The sequence below is a fragment of the Octopus bimaculoides genome, chromosome 20, assembly GCF_046866305.1.
Source record: "Octopus bimaculoides isolate indiv1 chromosome 20, ASM4686630v1, whole genome shotgun sequence".
Lineage (NCBI taxonomy): Eukaryota > Metazoa > Mollusca > Cephalopoda > Octopoda > Octopodidae > Octopus > Octopus bimaculoides.
Genome location: NC_142947.1, coordinates 2106456 through 2128844, shown reverse-complemented (window position 1 = coordinate 2128844; position 22389 = coordinate 2106456). Strand labels below are relative to the sequence as shown.

General features: G+C 39.8%; 1 protein-coding gene across 5 annotated transcripts in view; it reads left to right on the top strand.

Annotated features, from left to right (window-relative positions):
• Positions 1–1364: 1364 nt before the first annotated feature.
• The window catches only part of LOC106881247 (uncharacterized), a 39402-nt gene continuing 18377 nt past the window's right edge, over positions 1365–22389 (top strand). Inside the window, exons 1-4 of one of the 5 annotated variants that reach the window (XM_089337874.1) lie at positions 1368–1657; positions 1913–2050; positions 4218–4504; positions 21915–21982. The gene's annotated coding sequence lies outside the window, so the exon portion shown is untranslated. Of the gene's footprint in view, positions 1658–1912; positions 2051–3954; positions 4505–21914; positions 21983–22389 lie in introns of those variants that run through there. The other 4 variants (XM_014931560.3, XM_014931562.3, XM_014931561.3 and 1 more) reach the window with 4 other exon arrangements.

Sequence of the window (22389 nt, the reverse complement as noted above, 5' to 3'; positions counted from 1 at the left end):
TGTACACGTTGATGGTGAACAGTAATTGTTAAAATCTGAATCTATTATATTATTTTTATTATTATTATTATTATATATATAAATAACCTGTTGTGGGTTTGTTTTTCAACTCCAGGTCAGCGCTGATCAGTCAGAGACATTCCTACCAACTAGTGACCATCTCGTTTTGTTTTATTAAAGACACAAAGTATCCGGAATTAGATGGTAATTTAAGTACCCTCTTAAGGGACAATTGGGGTTGATTTTGGAAATAGAAATTATACAACTCTGTAGTTATGCCGTTTTTACATTTAAAAACCAATCGAACTGATTGTTATGTTTTCCCGCAAAATGCCTTTTATGTACAGCTTTCAGGTTATAATAAATATAAGTTCGTTCTTCTCAAAATGCGTTTGAACTTTGACGATCCTTGTTTCGTATTAAATCCAGATTCTATTTGGAATTACATTATCATTTAATGTCTTTTTTTTTTAAAGAACGAGTAGGTTTTAAAGTTAAAAGGATTTTGTTTTTTAAACGAAAACCAGCCCGATTTGTTAATTTTCCTCGTGTTTGCTTTACGCGGTCATTAAAAACTTTCGTGGGGCATCAAGGTTATGAAATATATTACTAAGTCTTGTTCATTACTACAAGAAGTCCCCAATATCACTAGTTCTATATTTTGTGTATCATAAATAAATCTGAACGTGATGTAATTTCACCATAAAAAAAAATATTTGATTTATTTCTGCCAGTAATTAAATAATTGAAACACCGTCTTGAGGGAAATGGTTCGTGTTACGATGACTTACAAGTCAAACGACCTGCTAGAAAGAGCAGTAATTATATCTCTCTCCTTTCACTTAAGAAAGACCACACCCTTGTCTTAAATAAAGGACACATTCAGCAATATTATGGAGAAGGAAGGTAAACTATAGGGATGGTCGTGGCTGGAATGCGCTTTGATCATAGATGTTTTTACTCATCAGGATTGACCTGGTGTTTTAAAATAACAGTCTTTAATAGTTCGCAAATTCTTTGCTAATGAATTAAAAAAATATAATGAAAAATAAAAACGAAAACAAAGCAATTAATAGTTGCACTGCAAATATTTAGAATTGAACAGGGTTATTTTAATTTAATTAACAAGTGATTTTGGTTCTATTCGGTCTAATATTTTGGCTCATTTTACAGATTCTTCATTCATCACACCAAAATAAAAGAAGCAGGAAGAATTAATAGAATAAAGAAATAATGCTTCCACGTATATTATTTTGACTACAAATTCTTCCTCTTCAAATAGTGACTATAAACTGTCATTGTTATTATTTTTTACTCATTTCTAACCTAAGCCATTATCAGGTCACTGGCGAATTAAATTAGCAGCAGGTTATGGATATTTCATTCGTTGAAAGAATGGATGTGTTATTAGTATTTGTGCATTGTTCGACAGTGGAATAAGCTCGACTCTGTTGCTAGGCGTTCTTCTTCAGCCATTTGGTCAAGTAATTTTACAACTGGAATTTTATTCAGACATGAATAACATGACGACAGGATAGATAGCCTTCAAGTTGCTTTTGTTTAATTCTTCTTTAGATGTAAATTATGTATGCAGTTTTTTTTTTACTCTTTGCTTTTGTCGGTCAAGAAAGAAATGGAATAAAACTGCTACCTGGAAGTAAGATGCAAGAATTTTTTCCCTCTTGTTCTTTTTTCACTTCGTTGTAAAAGAATGTAAAGATATTTTATTTTTAGTTACATTAGATCCGATCACACAATTTATATTTTATTGCTATATATATACAACGAGAGGGTACGCATATTGAATATTATTTGACATGATATTCATATACATCTGCTATAAGGTCTAACTGGAATTATTAACAATTGCCTTTTAAAAAATCCCTTTCATTTGACAATTTTCATTTTTCAGGATCGGTTTCTATTTACGAAAATCCAAGAAATAACGCGAGAATGGAAAAGTCAGGAAATCTAGACGAGAAAGAACTTGCCGACGATTTGATTACACAACATATGATGTAACCCGTCTTTGATACCAATTTCCATACAGGTAAATATACATAAATATATACAAATTTTTATAGTAAATTAATGGTATCGTCAATGCCTAAATTAGACAGCTTTTTGAGTGTTTGTTCTTGAAGGAATCGGTTTATATTTCATAAGACGAGTCACCGTACGAGGTGGTATCAAAAAGTTCCCGGACTAAGAAAATAACTTATTTACTTAAGTTTTAACATAATTTCCTTCGAAATAGTCACCTTGCGCAGCACTACACCCGTTCCAGCATTCCTGTTACTTTTGGAATCCGGCCTGGAAGTCGTTTTCCGTAAGCGAGTCGGGGACCAGCGATTCGCTCTGGACCTCGACAACGGTGTTAAAACGGCGACCTTTGAGCTGCAATTCCATTTTGGGGGAAGAGATGGAAATTCGCAGATGCTAAATCTGGCGGATAGGGCCGGTGCGGGAGCGACACCCTATTGTTTTTGGCGAGAGGAGAGCTCGGTGACAGGACGCATTGTCGTGAGGAATCCAATCCGCACCCCCACAGATTCTGTCGCGTTTGCTAGACATCCATCCTCAAACATTGCAGAACGTCGCAGTAGAGCTTTCGATTGAGGGTCTGACCCTGGGAGACGCACAATACCACGGATGTCGTGCCTTCTTCGATCGTGGAAAGAAAGGCCTCTTCCATTGTGACGACTGCTGCTTCGTCTCAGGGTCGTACCCGTTGACCCAACTCTCATCACCGGTGATGATCCTCGACATGAAAGATGGGTCACCAGTGACACGCTGACGGAGATCTTGACCGACTTCGAAACGATGTTCTTTCTGCTCAGTGGTCAGCAAGCGAGGAACAAACTTAGCAGAGACACACCTCATGTTCAATTCAGACGTTAGGATTGCCTGATCGGACCCATACGACCGACCAACAAGATCAGCAATGTCGTTTATTGTCTCCGACGATCCTCATGTACAAGTTCATAAATTTTCCCCACATTTTCGGGGGTGACGCTCGTGGCAAGTCTCCCAAATCGCCCAGAGAGGTTCTTCGCTTTCGACCCATTGCCTCGTCGCCAAAAGCTTGCCGAAGTCTATTCAATGTCTCTGTAGTCGACCTCCCAAGTTTAACGCAAAATATCACGTTGGCTTTTTGTTCCAACTTCCTGTCCATGACAAAAATCGCAGACTACAGCATAGACACGTGATCACAAAAGCACAATTTTTACAACTTGGCAAAGTAAACTCAGCAATGTCACTCGGCACACCCTCTCATGAAGGTCACTGCTAGCTCTCACCACACATACAGCTGTGTGCTGCCATCTGTTGGTGCGCTACAGAACTAGTCCGGGGAACCTTTTGATGTCATTTCGTATGTGATACCTTTTTCTTTTTAATCTCTTTTTTCATTCACTAAATGTTACCGTTGTTCGCCTTTCTGTCATTATATTTAGCTATTATTATTTCTACAACAACCAAGATTCTTATATATTTTATTGAAAATACGAAAAATTGAATATATATACATATACACTAATGCATGTGCGAGGCAGGATGACAGCACACGAGTGGATAAGAGAGCGAGGGGTGAAATTTACGAATGTGTGAGTGAGAGAGTGAAAGTACGCTATGTGTGAAAGAAAGAGGGAGAGAGAGAGAGGGGAAGTGTGAGGATATACGAAAATCAGAGAGAGAGAGAGGAGATAGTGTATAGGAATGAGAAAGGGAGGGAGAGTGAAACTACATAGGATGTGATTGTGAAAAAAGGGGAATGAGAGAGAGAGGGAGACTGCGTATGTGGATAAAAGAGAGGGGAGAGACAGTGAAATACACATGAGGTACTGAGAGGGTGAGTGTGTGAAAGAAAGAGAGGATGGGGTGACCGAGAAAATAGTAGTTATAATGAGAGAGTGAAAATACGCACGAGGCAGTGAGTGAGAGAGAGAGAGAGAGATAGAAGGTAGCAGAGAGATGATGTCTAACTGACCTGTTTTATTTCTACTCTGCTAGAATTTCTCTAAAATTTTCTACTATTTCTCTTCTCATCGTCTCTCATCATTAATATAATTTCAGTTACTGCTAAACATACATTTCTCATTTATTATTACATTATCATAAATATTTTAACAGTTTTTTTTTTACAAAAGTAGACTTGCTGTGTATATTTCTAATTTAATTAATCAGTATAAATATTGTTATACTTTCAATTTAATTAGTGTGGAAAAAATATCTGTCCTCTTCTACGTTTGTTGTCGGCTTTGAAGGTGGAATAATAATTAAAACAAGAAACTAAGCTTCGTAACTACGTGACAAAAATGAGAAAGTACTTCGCTATATATCCATATAATACACATAGCAAAGCGCGAACCTATCACCTCATCTTACCTTAATTGACAATATTGTTATTATTTACAACATGCAACAATGCCAAGAAGATTCTTTTGCTGGAGGGAACATTCTTACTTCGGATTAGACTTTAGACTTATTATATTTTCTGATTAAAGTAAGTATTTGTAATTTAATTCAATTTAATTATTACTCATGATATTTTAATTCTGCTTATATGTATATCTAACCTCATGCATGCAAAATAAATATTCATATTCGTAATAACCTGCGTTTGAACTCAGCACGAGTACCACAAAGTACAGTTTTATATATATCTTAATCGAAGTGTATAACTCAGAAAAGAATTTTATTTTACAAAATGATGATTGATAATTATGAATAATTATGATAGAAGCTGCGACACACACCTGTAAACTAAACAGCAGGAAGGAAGGGGTGGGGTTGCTTAATTAGACGGTCGCACCGACCCGTAAGAAATAGCAGTCAAATATGTTTCCTCTTGAATCAAAACCATATCTGTCGTGAGAGTACATTTGTACAGTATGGTCTTGGAATCTTGTATCGTGTCGAGGAAAAACACGAAGCTGGTTATAGGCTGACCTGAGGTTACATACAACAACAATAACAACATCAACGACGACACCTGTGATCGAGCATGGTTGCTAGCCCCGTATGAAAAGAAATAGCAGCTAAATCTCGGCTGTGATCACACTGTCTTATAAGAAGAAAAGAGAAAGAGGTGGGGATAAACGTTAGATATTGCAGTTCGAGGTGTATACTGCATGTCTAATCTATAATAGACAGGGTGGTCACAACTGGAACGTCTTTTAGAGCTGATCAGACGTTCGGTCTGTTGGATCATACCTGACCTGAGGTTACACATCAGTAACTACTATTACGAAGCAGTTTAGTAGTGGCTCGTCTTACTAGAAATAACACCTAAATCACACCGACTTTGGGGAAGTGAAGGGCACTTTGGATACTGTACGTTCACGTGTTCCAGCTGTGACCGTCCTGTGCCTCCCCTTTCCAGGGCTTAGCAGACCGAAACTTCGAAGTTACTGTCTACAAATTCTTTTACAAAAGAAACAGTGTAATCTATTGTTGAATAATCCTTCAGTTTAACGTGAAATTGATTGATTTTCCTATAAACCGACATTAAAAAAAAGAGGAACATCAAGGATTGAGGCTGGATGATCACAATTGGAGCATCTTTAATAAATCTGTTGTATTAGTACAGTTGACCTGAGGCTAAACAATAGCAAATAATATTACATAAGTGAATTGTCATCTTTGATCAATAAATCAATTGATGACATCGTATTCATTCATTGATTTTATGTTATTATTATATAATATTTCAGTCATGTTGTTCAAGTATTGTTTAAGTGTATATCTGCACATATATACTCGACTCTCTGTACATGTAATATGTGTGTGTAATATATTTATATATATACACACGATGTAAATGTGTGTGTGTGTATATAACGATATATTATAATGATCATCTCATATATTATGTGAACTGCCTGTTCTCTTGCATTTATGAATCATACACACGTGTGTGTGTGTGTGTATCTATCTCTCTATAATGTGTGTGTGTGAATTTTAACAAGGAAAATGTTGATAATGACTTCGAAGTTTCGGCTTGTTCGCCGTCAACAACCTTTTTACATTGTAAGAGTTAAACTATGTACTTGGCGGACTTTTGCCTACCCTACTAAACAGTTGTACTCTACTCTCGTTCTCCCAAACAGTATTAAGTGATCTTCAATTTAATGTTAAATTGTTTATATTTATTCCTTAGCATAGAAACAAACGTTATATACATACATATGTGTGCATGTGTATTTGTGTACATGCTATATATTTATGTATATGTGTGTGTGTGTATACATGCGGGCATAGAGGATGTACTTCCATTTGTTATAGAACACGTTCCTGTTATAGAATGTTACTCAATATTAATGTAGACACCATGCTTCAAATATAGTCACTCCCCCCAATCCCAGCTGTTCGTTGATACTTTATTCTCTCCCCCTTCCTCTACCGGAAGGATATGCGAAACAAAGGCGAACAAATTCTGTCCCGGCTGGATTTGATCGCGGGTTGCGAAGGGAGGTAACTGAAGCCTCACACAACATTTTCTCCAACGCTCTACCGGTTCTGCCAATCCAATTTGCAATAATAGTTCGGTAGAGATGGACTATATGTAATCTGAACCTTTCCCCCCCTTATTTATTAATTTTTTTTACGGAATCCCACGTTTTAGGCTATGGAGATTCCGATTCTGAAAAAAAAAAATTTTGAAAAATTTCAATTCCCCCCACCACCACCAAGCAGGCTATTTACATGCTAGAAATAACAGCCAAATCTCACAAAACTAGTGTTAGGGTTAGGGTTAGGATTACGGTTAGGGTTAGGTTTACCCTGTGGATCTATATAAAAACCGGGGGGGGGGGGGTGTGGATCGAAATTTTGAAATAGAGATTTTTGAAAATTTTTTTGCAGAATCGGATTCTCCATGGTCTGAAACATAGGATTCCGTAAAAAAAAACAAAATTTAAAAGGGGGGGGGGTATACCCAGATTACATATACTCCATCTCCACCAATAGTTCTTTCTACAGCGACATATTTTATTTGCTCGTGACGTTAGATGAGGGGGTTCATGGCTTGCTGGTTAGGATTCCTGGCGGCACGTTGTATCGTTGAGCAAGAAACTTTATTTCACATAAGTCCAATCCCTAAAGCTGGCAAAAATGAATTGTGCCTGTATTCAAAGGGCCGGCCTTGTCACATTCTGTGTCACGCTGAACCTTCCTGAGAACTATGTTGAGGTGACACATGTCTGTGGAGTGCTCAGCCATTTGCACGTTAATTTCACGAGAAGGATGTTCCGTTGATCAGATCAACGCGAACCCTCGTCGTTTGAAGTGCCAGGTTTTGTTTTTATCGACCTCGGAGAGATGAAGGGCAAAGTCGATCTCTGCAGGAGTTGAACTCGAGATCGTGAAGAGCCGGAACAAATATTGCAGGGCATTTTGCGTCAGGCTTCGCCTCCCTCATAAAAAAAAATATATTTTTCATTACTTTCTCAAGGATGATGGATCACATCACAAAAAAGTGGGCCTACATCGAAATGAATGAAGAGCGATTGATCACAGTTTACACACGTGTTAAAGTCTCAAGAGGAGGGCTGTCACTTAGGGTCGATCAAAGAACACTCAAGGTCCCACATCACTCTGAATACCAAGTGTGAGTGCCGCCTCCACTCCTCAGCTGTATTTCCCGCCTTACAGACGCATGCTGAGTCCAGTCTCAATCATTAGAATCGTGTGTGTGCTGCTCTCATCCACCTTATATACCTATAAGTGTGTGATCACTTTTTCTATCACTCTTTCGTTCCCCTACAAGTTGTGAGTAGCCATGCAGATCCCTCTGTGGGAACCTGCTCTCCACCCCTCGCCCCAGTAATCTTCTTGTCCCCTAACATGAAGCTGACCCACCACCACCTCGTGTAGTGGTGGGTGTGTCAGCTCATGGTGATCTCGGTAGTCCAGGTGGCATGGAAAAAAAAGCACTCAGACCATGTTGTAAAGTAGTTGGTGTGAGAAAGAGTATCTAGCTGTAAAAACCATGCCATGGAGCTTGATGCAGTCTTTGGACACATTGGATCCAATTAAAGAATCCCCTACACCACACACACACACACACACACACACACACACACACACACACACACATGGCGGGTATCTGTCTACCAAATCAACTCACATGGTTTTGGTTGGCCTAGCAGTATAGTAGAAGATACCCATAATGTCACAAAGTGGTATTGAACCCAAGACCATGTGGTTGGGAAGCAAACTTCTCAACCACACAGCTATTCCTGCTGTAATTCAAAGCTTTGTCTAACATTGTGTTAAGCTGTTTTGGGTTGAGACTTAAATTAAGGAAGCAAAACTCAAAGCCGTATTTGCTTCATCAAATTTACCACCGAACACCCTTTGCCAAAATCAGTGGAAAACCCATCAAATGTCATAAAAGGGATGGCTGGAATACCTTTGCTATTCTATAATTAATGATAATGTGCCACACATGGCACACTAACCAGATTGGAGCAGTCTCGAGTGTAACTGGCCGAAACTGCAAAGATAATCGGGAACTCGACTGAGGACAGGAAGATTCGAATGTTTTTTTCCTGCCCGTTTTTGTACTGTCTAATTGCCTGAATGTTTTTTTGTCGCCTGTTACGTTCTCGTTCCATTTCTTGTTTTCTTTATATATATATATATATATATATATATATATATATATATATACAGATCCTAGCCACTATACCTTTTTCTGTTTTCTCTCTCTGTTTATTTCTGTGTTCCTTTCTGTCAAAGAGCGTAGGCTCGTAATGTAAAAGACTTTCTCACTCCCCGAGCATTAAACTAATACATCTATTTGTTGTTTACACACCCATCTTCATCTCATCTTTTGTTTTTGTAAATTCTCACTATATATATATATATATATATATATATATATATATAAATTTAATACCAGGAAACTAGCACATTATGTTAACTAATATCGAATTTTTACCATATTATGGTATTAAATTGATATTAATTAATATCGAATTTTTACCATATTATGTTATATATGGTGCATCAGCATGGCCGCAGCTCTAAGCTGAAACTTTAAAAAAAAAAAAAAAAAAAAAGATAGATAGATAATAAAGACAACTACAGTTTTATGGAAGATACAAACTGATAGGCAAGATATATTGAATGTTTATCGATGTAGAAAGATAGGAAGGAGAAAAATGATCACTTGGAAAGTAGGTTCCATCTCTGAAACCCCACAATACTGATTGGTATGTATGTACTTATATATATGTGTGTGTGTGTGTGTGATTGTACCTATAAATAAAAGATATAAATGTTTGCACATGGTGACCTCAGCTGAAACAGCAGTAGTACGTGCTCTGTAACCTTTTCAAGTGAAATTTCAAAAGGACATCCAGTTGAATAGTCGGTGCCTTCTGGTGTGTGTTTAGCAGTAAACACACACACACATGCTTGATTAGGTTCTGTAAGGAAGATGTTGATAGTAACTTCGAAGTTTCATCTTGCTTTCATCAAACAACATGTCGTCTGTTTACATTCATGTTCCACGAGTTTACCTCTACATGTGTGTGTGTCATCATCATTATCATCATCGTTTAACGTCCGCTTTCCATGCTAGCATGGGTTGGACGATTTGACTGAGGACTGCTGAACCAGATGGCTACACCAGGCTCCAATATATGTGTGTGTATGTGTGTATCAGTGTGTGTGTGTGTTGACTAATCTTCAGTGTATTCATTCTAATTAGACAGATGCTAATCACTACATGAAGTAATTATTTTTTTCGTCTTCATTCAATCTGTCTGTTATCTGATGCTTAGACCATATGTGCCATCTATTTTATAGATGTGTGTGTGTGTGTGTGTGTGCTTGTCATCCACCACTGTTTGACAATTGTTAGATTGTTTACATCTGTGTAGACTTAGCGGTGTGGTATTAGAAACTGATGGAACGAGTGCTGCGCTAACCAAAAGCTTGTGAGTGGATTTGGTAGAGAAGAACTGAAAGAAGGCTGTCATCTTTGTGTCTGTGTTTGTCCCCCACCTCCACAGCCACCACTTGACAACCAGTGTTGGTGTCTTTACATCCTTATAACTTAGCAGTTCAGCAAAACAACTGATAGAGTAAGGACCAGTTTTTTTTTTGTTTTTTTTTTTAATAAGTACCAAGGTCAATTTATTTGAGTAAAATTTTCTTTTGAAGGTGGTGCTCCAGCATGACTGCAGCCTAATGGCTGAAACACATCAGAGACAGAAGATATATGGTGTGTGTGTGTGTACTCTTTACTTGTTTCAGTCATTTGACTGCAGCCATGCTGGAGCACCGCTTTTAGTCGAGCAAATCGACCTCAGGACTTATTCTTTGTAAGCCTAGTACTTACTCTATCGGTCTTTTTTGCCAAACCACTAAGTTACGGGGGCGTAAACACACCAGCATCGGTTGTCAAGCGATGTTGGGGGGACAAACACAGACACACAAACACACAAGATTTTTTTATTACAGCATCATAAATTATGTAACCTATATTATAATCTGTATCTATTTGGTCAGGTGACTTGCCCACAACAATGCTTCTCTTCCACACCAGATGTCCTGATCTTCCATATCCAGTATTTTGCACAAGTTGATCGAGATATGCTCGTCTTGGTCTGTTGATAACCTGTATGTCCATGTGTGGGTTTCCGGAAAAGGAGATTGCTGGATATCTAATTCTTGACTCTCCAGCAGTGTTCGATGTAATGTGTTGTTCTTTCTCTGGTTACCGAGGTGATGGTGGGAAGAATGCCATACATTCGCTGCTGTCTCAGATGTTGCTGCCAAGAAGGGTCAAGAGTTGCATGAAAATGAAACCAAAAGAATCAGAAGTAATATGGTTGATCTATATTTAAGAGATGAGGAATTATGTACATTATTTACATTTGACGGATATTTGTCCTCATCTTGTTTGTTGTTAACAAACAAGGTGAGGACAAATATCCATGAAATGTAAATGATGTATGGTTGATTTGTTTGAGCTCTTGGAGGTAGTGTTCCAGAATGGCCACAGTCCACTAAGTTATGCTTTGATGTTGTATTTGGCTCATGCTGCTCAAGCTGATCCCTTATCAAAAACAATCCAATGAAGACCATCCCATTTTTTTCTCTTACTCTATCATCCAATTGTCATTCTCTTTTTTTCTTTTCTTTCTCAGAACACAGAATTAGCTGCTATTTCTAGCAGACCTATGTAGGCACTCTCTGTTGTAGACGAAATAGTGGCAATGGTTATATCCGTACACGCATTATGACACCATTTGGCTGCTCTTTGTCCTCACTACGTTATTGTTTTACATTTAACAATCAACAACAAACCACCATAATAATAATAATAATAATAATAATAATAATAATAATAATAATAATCATGTAATCATAAACTCCCCTGCTCACCACCACCACCACCACCACCATCAACGCCGCCACCACCATTTTGTGGTGTTCCTTGGTAAGTGGAGAAGTGCCACTCCCAAACAGTTGAAGGAATTCAGGGTAGAGGTAGACCCAGGAAGACATGGGATGAGGTGGTGAAGCAATGACAAATAACCAGGACCTCTGGAGATATGCTGTGACTGCAAAGACCCAGCAAATAAAGTGAATTCACAGCTGAAACCTACACCAATGTCGCATACCCAGCCCCAGCCCCTTCAAAAGTACCTTGGATTGTAGGGCGACCTGCTGTGCTTGAGGAGACCTATTGAGTCAAGGACATCAAAATCAAATGGAAATTGTAGTTGCGATTCCCATGCCAGTGGCACGTAAAAAGCACCATCCGAACGTGGCCGGTGCCAGCACTGCCTCGACTGGCTTCCGTGCCGGTGACGCATAAAAAACACCAACCAATTGTAGTCATTGCCAGTCTCCTCTGGCTGGTGGCACGTAAAAAGCACCCACCACACCCTTGTAGTGGTTGGCATTAGAAAGGGCATCCAGCTGTAGAAACACTGCCAAATCAAGACTGGAGCTTGGTTCAGCCTCCTGGCTTCCCAGACCCCAGTCGATCCGTCCAACCCATGCCAGCATGGAAAACGGACGTTAAACAACAACAATGATGATGATGATGATGATGATACACACAGCCCAAGATTTATGTACTTAGGTAAAATATAGAGATGTAAACCAAATATAAAGTAAGAAATATATGAAACAATTGTAGATTGGAAGGTGTTTATAAGCCATTTAAAAATGCACAAAAATTCCGTGCAGAACAGAATTTTGTTAGTGAACAGGTCGTGGTTTCAAAGCGAAAGAAATATTTTGGCACAAATTAAATTGAAGTTTTCAGGTGAATCTAATGGTTTTTGTGTGTTTTTAAATGGCTTATATACACCTTCCACGCTTCAATTGTTTTTGTTCCAGCACACGATGTCAGATCAGGTCACTTGCTATGCAAGTACAGCTCCATAAATATAAGAAAGATTTATAAGAGGTCTTTGGCAAACAAGAGAGCTTTGAAGTCATACAGGTGACTAATCAAATATTTAATTTTTTTATTGAAAAGAGAAGTTGTAAATAGATACAGTGAGAATGAATAACTCAGAGGTCAGTGACATTTTATATTCGAAAAAAAAAAAAAAATGGAAAAAGCAAAATTAACCACACTGTAAGGTGAAGGTGTAGTTTTGTGGTAAGAAGTTTTTTTTCCTTACTTTCTGGTTCTAGGTTCAGTCCCACTGCTGGAAAACTTCTTACCACACAGCCAGGCCACGACTGTGCCTATTGTGCTGTTTAAAAAAATTTTTTTTTTGCTCATGTTTTTGTATGATTCAAGGGAGATTTTGTTGTTATTTCTTGTAGGTCAAGTGTCCGCGTAGAGGCCGTGGCCTTGTTCAAGTGAGGTTGGTAGGTAAATATGAGAGAGAGAGAGTGAGTGAGTATACGAATGTATTGTTTGTTTGTAAACTCCCACTACTACCTAAAGGCATCTGGATAAAATACTTGACATGAGGTTTTTTAAATTTATGATGATGGTGTGTTGCATGTGTGTGGGAATATGCATGCATCAGTGGAAGTGTGTGTGTGTTCTGTAGGAGTTACTATGTCAGTGGATCTCATTGTAGTTTTAAGTATCAGGCTCACTTGGTTAGACTAACAGAATGCTGTCTCTCTCTCTCTCTTTCATTACCCTCTCATTTTGTCTTTAGTATATCTCCACATTCTCTGTCTATTTGTCTCTCTCTCCAAACTGTGCTGATGTGTGTGTGTTTGTATTTCTCTTCCTGTCTTTGTCTCCCAGCTGCCTTTTCTATCCCAGCACAACCTCTCTGTTTCCTTAGCCCTAAAGCTCCTTCTGAAAAGGTATTGAAAACCTGATGTATCTAACAGTTGCATTATTTTTATAATGCAACTATTTACAACCAACATACTCGCTGAACTGTTTTTCGCTATTGTACGGAAGAAGGAAAGTAGCATTTATTTACCCAATACATTGTAACAGAGGTGAGCAGTAGGGGTGAGAACACTTCAACACTAGCACCAAGACGGTAGTTGCACACTGGAAGTTCGTACTGCCACACACTGAACGGTAAACTGCAATATGCCAGAATGTGTAGCATGCTTCATAGCTGAGCAGAGAGGTATGTTAATATCTGCTGCAATAGATCTGCGATGGGTCGATCAAACCTCGGCATTTATGTTGATCATCGACATGCCAAGGGTGTATTCTTTCAGGTCTGACCTGGGGCTAAAAAAACAGCAGCAGCAACAAGCATACAGATATAGACTGAACAAGGGAGAGAATGCAATGTGTCTTTGCACCATGCTATTGCTAATCCTTTAGCATTCTGGATTATTCTATCAAATGTAATGTTTATTTATTTATTGAAGTTGTTTCTGATTCTTCATGCCTTATCTGGTAGCTTAGAGATTTCAGTGATATGATTGGTTATTTTTTTTGAATGACATTGTAGGATAAGTGTGAGAAGCCAGATTTGGCTGGTTTGAATCAGGGTTGTGGAGTCGAAACAAAAAACTTCGACTCCAACTCCTCTACTATTGGCACCTTTGACTCCGACTCCACTTTATGTAATTAAGTGATTGTGGTTTACATATCTCATAAAGCATATGCACACGCTTGTACTCTGAGTAGGCCCTGTATTTTATAACTGGTTTATATTAAAGAATAAGGATATCGGGAGTCGGAGTCAGTATATAGTTTTACCGACTCCGACTACCTCTTAATTGTTTCTGACTCCGACTTCTGGTTTGAACACAGTACAGGTAGAATACTTGTTTGTTTATTACCTAAGGTGTGCTAAACACAGAGGGGACAAACAAGGACAGACAAAGGGACTAAGTTGATTACATTGACCCCAGTGCGTAACTGGTACTTATTTTATCAACCCCGAAAGGATGAGAGGCAAAGTCAACCTCGGCAGAATTTGAATAATAATAATAATTATTATTTCAAATTCTTTAAAATTACAACAATATGAACCCAATAGTATATATGTCGACCCAATAGAGGGACCAGCTATCCGAGTTGATAGTACCAGGGTAGATAAAGCAATTAAGAGTATGAAGACCGGGAAAGCCCCCGGCCCATCAGGAATCACTGCAGAGATGCTCAAAATATCTGGCAGTGTTGGCTATAGCCTAGTCACCCGTATTACGAACCAGGTGATACACGAAGGAGTCATACCCTATGACTGGTGTAGCAGCATCATAGTCAACTGCTACAAAGGTAAAGGGGACGCTTTAGATACAAATAATTACAGAGGCATCAAGCTGTTAGATCAGGTTATGAAAGTTACAGAGAGGGTCATAGCCCAACTAATTAGGGAGCGAATCAATTTAGATGAGATGCAGTTTGGGTTCGTGCCAGGTAAAAGCACTACTGATGCCTTATTTCTAGTGAGACAGTTGCAAGAGAAATACCTAGCCAAGGATAAACCTCTGTACCTGGCTTTCGTTGACATGGAGAAAGCCTTTGACAGGGTCCCCCGATCCCTTATCTGGTGGTCAATGAGGAAACTTGGGATAGAAGAATGGCTAGTGAGAGCTGTGCGAGCCATGTACAGAGATGCGGCCAGTAAGGTGAGGGTTGGAAATGAGTACAGCAATGAATTCCGGGTAGAGGTAGGGGTCCACCAAGGTTCCGTCCTCAGCCCCCTATTATTTACCATAGTCCTCCAGGCAATCACAGAGGAGTTCAAGACAGGTTGCCCCTGGGAGCTCCTCTATGCTGATGACCTTGCCCTAATTGCGGAGTCACTATCAGAACTAGAGGAGAAGTTTCAGGTGTGGAAGCAAGGTCTAGAACTGAAGGGCCTTAGAGTCAACCTAGCTAAAACCAAAATCCTAATAAGTAGGAAGGTAGATAAAACACAAACCCCTTCAGGTAGATGGCCCTGCTCAGTATGTAGAAAAGGAGTAGGTAGTAACTCTATAAGATGTACCCGGTGCAAGCTATGGACACATAAGAGGTGCAGCAACATCAAAGGCAGGTTAACTAGCAAGTTAGTTTTTGTTTGTGGCAGATGTTCAGGTGCAATAAAGACTGCAAACAAACAGGAAACAACTTCTATCTCATTCCAGGGTGAAAAACTAGAGGTAGTCGATAGCTTCCGCTATCTGGGCGACCAAGTTAGTAGTGGGGGTGGGTGCGCTGAAAGTGTAGCTGCTAGAATAAGAATAGCCTGGGCAAAGTTTAGAGAGCTCTTACCCCTGCTGGCGACAAAGGGACTCTCACTCAGAGTAAAAGGCAGACTGTATGACGCATGCGTACGAACAACCATGCTACATGGCAGTGAAACATGGGCTGTAACTGCTGAGGACATACGTAAGCTCGCAAGGAATGAAGCCAGTATGCTCCGTTGGATGTGTAATGTCAATGTGAATACCCGTCAGAGTGTAAGTATCTTGAGAGAAAAGCTGAACATTAGAAGCATCAGTTGTGGCGTGCAAGAGAGACGATTGCGCTGGTATGGACATGTGGTGAGAATGGAGGAGGATAGCTGCGTGAAAAAGTGCCACACCCTAACAGTTGAGGGAACCCGTGGAAGAGGTAGGCCCAGGAAGACCTGGGCTGAGGTGGTGAGGCAAGACCTTCGTACATTGGGCCTCACCGAGGCGATGACTACGGACCGAGACCTTTGGAAATGGGCTGTGCGTGAGAAGACCCGGCAAGCCAAGTAAGATCGTTGCCAGTGCCCCTGGACTGGTTCTTGTGCGGGTGGCACATGAGATGCACCATTTTGAGCGTGGCCGTTGCCAGTACCGCCTGACTGGCTCCTGTAGGATTTTCGAGCGAGATCGTTGCCAGTGCCCCTGGACTGGCTTGTGCGGGTGGCACATAAAAGACACCATTTCGAGCGTGGCCGTTTTCGTGCGGGTGACACGTAAAAGCACCCACTACACTCTCTGAGTGGTTGGCGTTAGGAAGGGCATCCAGCTGTAGAAACTCTGCCAAATCAGACTGGAGCCTGGTGTTGCCATCCGGTTTCACCAGTCCTCAGTCAAATCGTCCAACCCATGCTAGCATGGAAAGCGGACGTTAAACGATGATGATGATGATGATGATGATGAACGAAAAATGGAAATGGAACTATTCGCCCCACTTAAGAGCAGCCCCATTTTCTACCTTTTAAACCCTGATCCTTTCAAAATATCAAGGCCCGTTTCCTCCAATAGTCTATCAATAAGTTGTGTAGTGCCAGTCGTATTCCAACTCCCAAGAAGCACAACCATCTTTAAACGTAAGTCTTATTTCCTCCTGTTCTTTATCTGGAATTACACACCTGTGAAATTCCTAAATATTATCAAACCCAATAGTTCCAACCCCTTTCATGTCGTTCCATGACAACACTCCATTCATGCATCATTAACTTCAAATCGCATGTAAGCTCTTTTACTTGTTTCAGTCATTTGACTGCGGCCATCCTGGAGCACCGCCTTTAGTTGACCCCAGGACTTATTCTTTGGAAACCTAGTACTTATTCTATCGGTCTCTTTTTGCCGAACCGCTAAGTTACGGGGACGTAAACATACCAGCATCGGTTGTCAAGCGATGGTGGGGGACAAACACAGACACATATATATACATATATATACGACGGGCTTCTTTCAGTTTCCGTCTACCAAATCCACTCACAAGGCTTTGGTCGGCCCAAGGCTATAGTAGAAGACACTTGCCCAAGGTGCCACACAGTGGGACGGAACCCGGAACCATGTGGTTGGTAGGCAAGCTGCTTACCACACAGCCACTCCTGCGCCTACACTTTTTTCTCTTTTTTTTTTGCCTTAGGGGAGGGGTTTTGAATTTCTTTGTGTGTGTTTGACTTTTTCTTTTGTTTTCGTGTCCGACTGGAATGAGTAGACCTGGTGTCTGCAAGGGGCAGTGTGGGTCTGAGAAGGTGTGGATTGGGGTTTACAGTTCAATTCACTTGCCGTCTTCCTGTTGCCTCTTCCCATTTATCCTCTGTTTCTGCTACTTCCTCCTCCTTTCCTGGGGCTCTCTTCTTTATCCTCCTCCGTATTATTTGGTTGTTTCTCTTCTGCTTTTCTGGCCCTTGTCATGCAGTCTGCTCTAATGTGACCCTTCAGGCCACATTTAAAGCAGCGCGGGATTCTGCCTTCGACCCTGACTGTCATTACTGTTTCTTCCATAATTATTGATTCCGCAATTTTTTTTGCCAAAGTTCCATTTGATCCTTGTACTATCATAAAAGTCGAAGCATATTGATTTCTGGCTTCTATTGCTGTAGGGATGTGCTAATTTGATGATGGCAAAATAAACAGATTAATGATTGTAACTGAGTCAGAGAGAATGAGGGGGGGGGGGGAGAGATGGAGTGGGAGGGTGTGTAGTCTCGTTTTTGGCTCAACAATATCAAACCTGTTGGTGATTCAGTGATGTATGTTATTGTTAACCTCCTATTGTATGTAACCCGTTGGCTGAGTTGGTGTTGTTGAGCAACTTTGGCTGTTAGAAGTTCTTTTATTGTGAATTGTTGCCAATATCTGAACCACATAAAACTTAGGAATTGAAAGCTAAGCACACTCTCCTGTGTGGGGGAAACAAAATTTAGCCTCGTTTTAGAATGAACTTCCTGTCAAAAGACTTCCTCTTTGCATTTGTTGTGTTTCTTTGTTTTAGGCACAGATGTGGCTGTGTGGTTAAGAGGTTTACTCCTCAATTATGTGGGCTTGAGTTCAGTCCCACTGCACGGCACCTTGGGCAAGTATTTTCTGCTGTAATCTTGGGCGAACTAAAGCTCTGTGAATGGATTTGGTAAATGGAAACTGAAAGAAGCCTGTTGTGTGTATTTGTATATAATATATATCATCATCATCATCATCATCAAAGGAAACATGAGCCCTTTCACATACATGTACATATGGTGGAACTTCTGCCTACCAAATGCACACACACACATCATTTCAAAGCTGACATTGGAACTCAACAGCACAGCTCTTTGCTTCATCTGTTTATGTCAAATCGGCCAACCCATGCTAGCACGGAAAAACGGATGTTAAATAGTGATATATAATACACCCCTCCCCAAACACCCCCACTGACATATATATTTACACACACACGGGCGCAGGTGTTTTATGTCTTCATAAACATGATTTGGATGTGACAGCTCTCATTTCTGTGTAAACTGAAACGTTCACAGGTAGTAAATGTTCAGGACGTCGCGATGTTCCGTATGTTGCTTGTTGGTACGATGTAGAACAGTTCATTGGCTATGTGAATCCCAACTGAAGCACATTCACGAACAGGGAACATATTTACGTCCAGCAATATTTATTGCTGGACATAAAGATGTTTGTTGGATATTGGCCATTTACAATGAACAGCATAAATCATTGCTGACAGAGAGAGAGACTGACTGACTGTGTCGCGACTGTAGAAGTAAGTTGTAAGACATTGTGAATGTTAGCAATGGGTCTATCCTAGAACCTAGAATTGTCTGCGTAAATGTCTGGAGCCGCCAGCGTGACAAGGATGGAGGCACATGCATCCTACAATTAATCGAGAGGCAAAACGGGCTTTTAGAGGAAGCTGGAAAGAACATTCTAGAAAGTCCTATCACGCCACAGCCTCCCGCTGGTTGGTAGATTAATAAACCAATTGCGTGAAACTACGATGGTTCGTTCGTAGTGTCTGACCGATTATCCTGCGGTTGAGGTTTTGAATTATCGTTACGAGTAACTATGGTTACGGGTGGGAAGCTATATTTAAAAAAGTTTCATTGCAATACATCTTTTTTCTTTTACTCGTTTCAGTCATTGAACTACAGTCAATGTGTATATTTGTTTGTAATGTACGTGTGCATGTATGTGAATGCAGGTTGCAGCAGAACAACCTCCATTTTCTTACGGCCATTGTTGTGATAACGATGTCTTTGCATAGCTAATATTTTACCGTTCTTCAGTTGGATTAGTACACGCCTTGCGCTTCCTGTTGAAATTTTTCCGCAGTTTGGTGAATGGAAACTGTGTTTTGATCCACCCTGTGTGTGTGTGTGTGTGTGTTTCAAAAGAAATTTTATTGCAAGTTTTATCCATTAACGAAACACTTTGAAACTTGGAACACTGGTAGAATGTGTCATATAAAACATCTTTTTCTCTTAGTCTTCTTAAAAAAAAAGAAATCCCTAAGTTATTCCATGTTAAAGGTTGTCGTATTTCTGTAATTTCAACCAGTCACTGACGTCCATTCAGCCGATATACATTAAGTGCCGACTACATAAACAAACGATTCTGAAACAATTCTATCGGTGATAGGGTTAGGGTAAAACAGCAAATTTAAAAAGAAAAAAGCAAATAAAACGAAGAAAAACAAAAAGAAAATGAAAAAAGCAAATAAAACGAAGCTATGGCTTAATCAGCCAAAGGAGTAAATATAAACAACTGAATACTTGTCAGTGATTGGTTGAAATTATCGAAATAAGACAATTTTTTCATGAAATAAATTCGAATACAAAAATATTTTACCAAAAACACTACGTAAAACATTAATGAAAAATGTGGCCCCCGTTTTAAAAAAGATCCCATTTGCCTTACATCCATTAAACCCTGCGTTGGAGTTGTGATTTAAGCTAGGTGTGTGTGCATGGCTGTTGTTTCTTGCATATTTTGCGACCATATACGGGCTCATGCTTGTCATCGTGCGCTTCCGTTTAAAATTCATTGAATTTCTCGAATGTACTTTCGGTTTTGATTCACGTGAAAAGTCGTTTTTGGACTATCTTTTGATTACACGGTCTTCTCTCTCTTACTTTTCATCTCTCTTAATTTTCCCTCTCTTCTCCACTCTGTTTCTCATTTGATCTCCAAATTTCTCTCTCTTTCCATATTCCTGTCTCTCCTCTCCTTTTGTTTCACTTCTCATCTCTCTTTCTCTTCTTGTCTACCATTGTCTTTCTGAACCTTCCAATCTCTCCCCTCTCTTTCTTTCTATCTTCTTCCCTCTCTCTCCACCCTCTCTCTCTCTCTCTCTCTCTCTCTCTCTCTCTCTCTCTCTCTCTCGTGTGATCGCTTTCCTTCTTATCTTCCTTCCTGTTAAAATTGCTCAGGTCTCTATAATTAACCTCAAACATTTGCTGTTTTCTGTTGGCCGTCATTTTTATAAATAGCTAATCAACGTATGTCGTCTGCACACACACACGCACACCACCACCACCACCACTACTGAGCTCAGAACATCTCTCGTTTCACTCTTAATCCCCTCTGTCAGCAATGTAGTTCGACTTCCTAGACACAGCAGCGAAATTAGCCAATGAGTGTTTCATTGCTGTTACTCAACCCACTAAAAATAGTAACCAAATTTCCCTAAAATCACAAACTACACTACTTTAAAGGACATCACCGATTTGAAGTGGGTTTTGTATAAAATGTCTCTGTAGCAGACTTCACAAGTTAACGCAAAATATCACGTTGGCTTTTTGTTCTAACTTCCTGTCGATGGCAAAAATCGCAGACTACAGCATACACGTGATCACAAAAGCACAAATTTTACAACTTGGCAAAGTAAACTCAGCAATGTCACTCGGCACACCCCCTCATGAAGGTCACGGCTAGCTTTCACTGCACATACAGCTGTGTGCTGCCATCTGTTGGTGCGCTACATAACTAGTCCGGGGAACCTTTTGATGTCATTTCGTATCTTGCTTGGAAACGAGTAAGGCATGGCGACAGGAAAGGCTGTAGAAAAATCTGCCTCAATAAACTCCGTCCGACCCATGCAATCATTGAAACGTTGACGTTAAAACGATGATATTCATGAATGTTGCGCAGGGGATATCCTTGGGCTACTGTCATCATCTACTATAACCCCAAGTCGGCCAATATTCTGTGAGGAAATTTAGTTCGTAGTAGATATATCTGTGTGCAATGTGTCTGTGTTTTTCCACCGCTTGACAGCCGGTGTTGGTTTGTTTGCCTCTTCGTAACGTAGCAATTTAGCAAAATCGATCGATAGAATAAGCACCACCGGTTAGGATAAATTACTGGGGTCGATTTGTTCGACTAAATCCTTCAAGGCGGTGTCCCAGCATGGCTCCAATCTCATGACATAAACAAGTACGATAAAAGATATGTAATTGCGTGTATGTATGTATGTGTGTGTGCTTTTGTGTCTGTGTTCGACCCCTCAGTATCACTTGACGACCGGTCTTGGTTCGCTTACGTCCATTTAATGTAGCGGTTCGGCCAAATAGCCCGACAGAACAAGTACCAGGCTTGAAAAAATAATAGGCAGTGATTCATTCGACTTAAAATTCCTCAAGGCGGTGCCTCAGCACAGTCTTAATGGCTGAAGCCAGTAAAAAGATAAAAAAGACACATAAATATAATATTGGAGGTGGCATGTTTACGACTGTCGTAAATCCGATTCCCCGATTGTTGTTGATATTTTTTATTTGCTTTTATTTTACCCGCCACCTTCTCTTCTCTCTCAGGATATGAATGAAGTCTAACTTGATGTTTAAACGACAGCTCGTCACCTCGTCAAACAAGCCATACGGAAGTAATTAATCATCAGCTTTTTTCTCTTCAAAGATCTCTTTTTTTTCTGATTTCATTCCCATTTTGTTTGTAATGTATTGTAATGGTTTAAAAAGAGAGACGTTTGCACACGTGTACATGGAGATAGATTTAGACGTTTTAGAGTCGCAATTACCATTGCTGCTAATTACACCGGCCACTTTATACATTCTGACTACGAATCTGAATATCCATGTATGTGTCTGTCTGTCATAGATCTTTCTCTTTTTCTAGCTTATCTATATCCGTTTTTCTTCCTACCTCATCAAGAGACAGACTAACGCACACACGCGCGCACTCGTTCGTCTTTCCCTGTTGTCTTAAAAAGAAAAAGAAAGAAAAAAACAAGGAAGAGGTGATAATCTATAATGATAGAGGCAATCTTTCGAA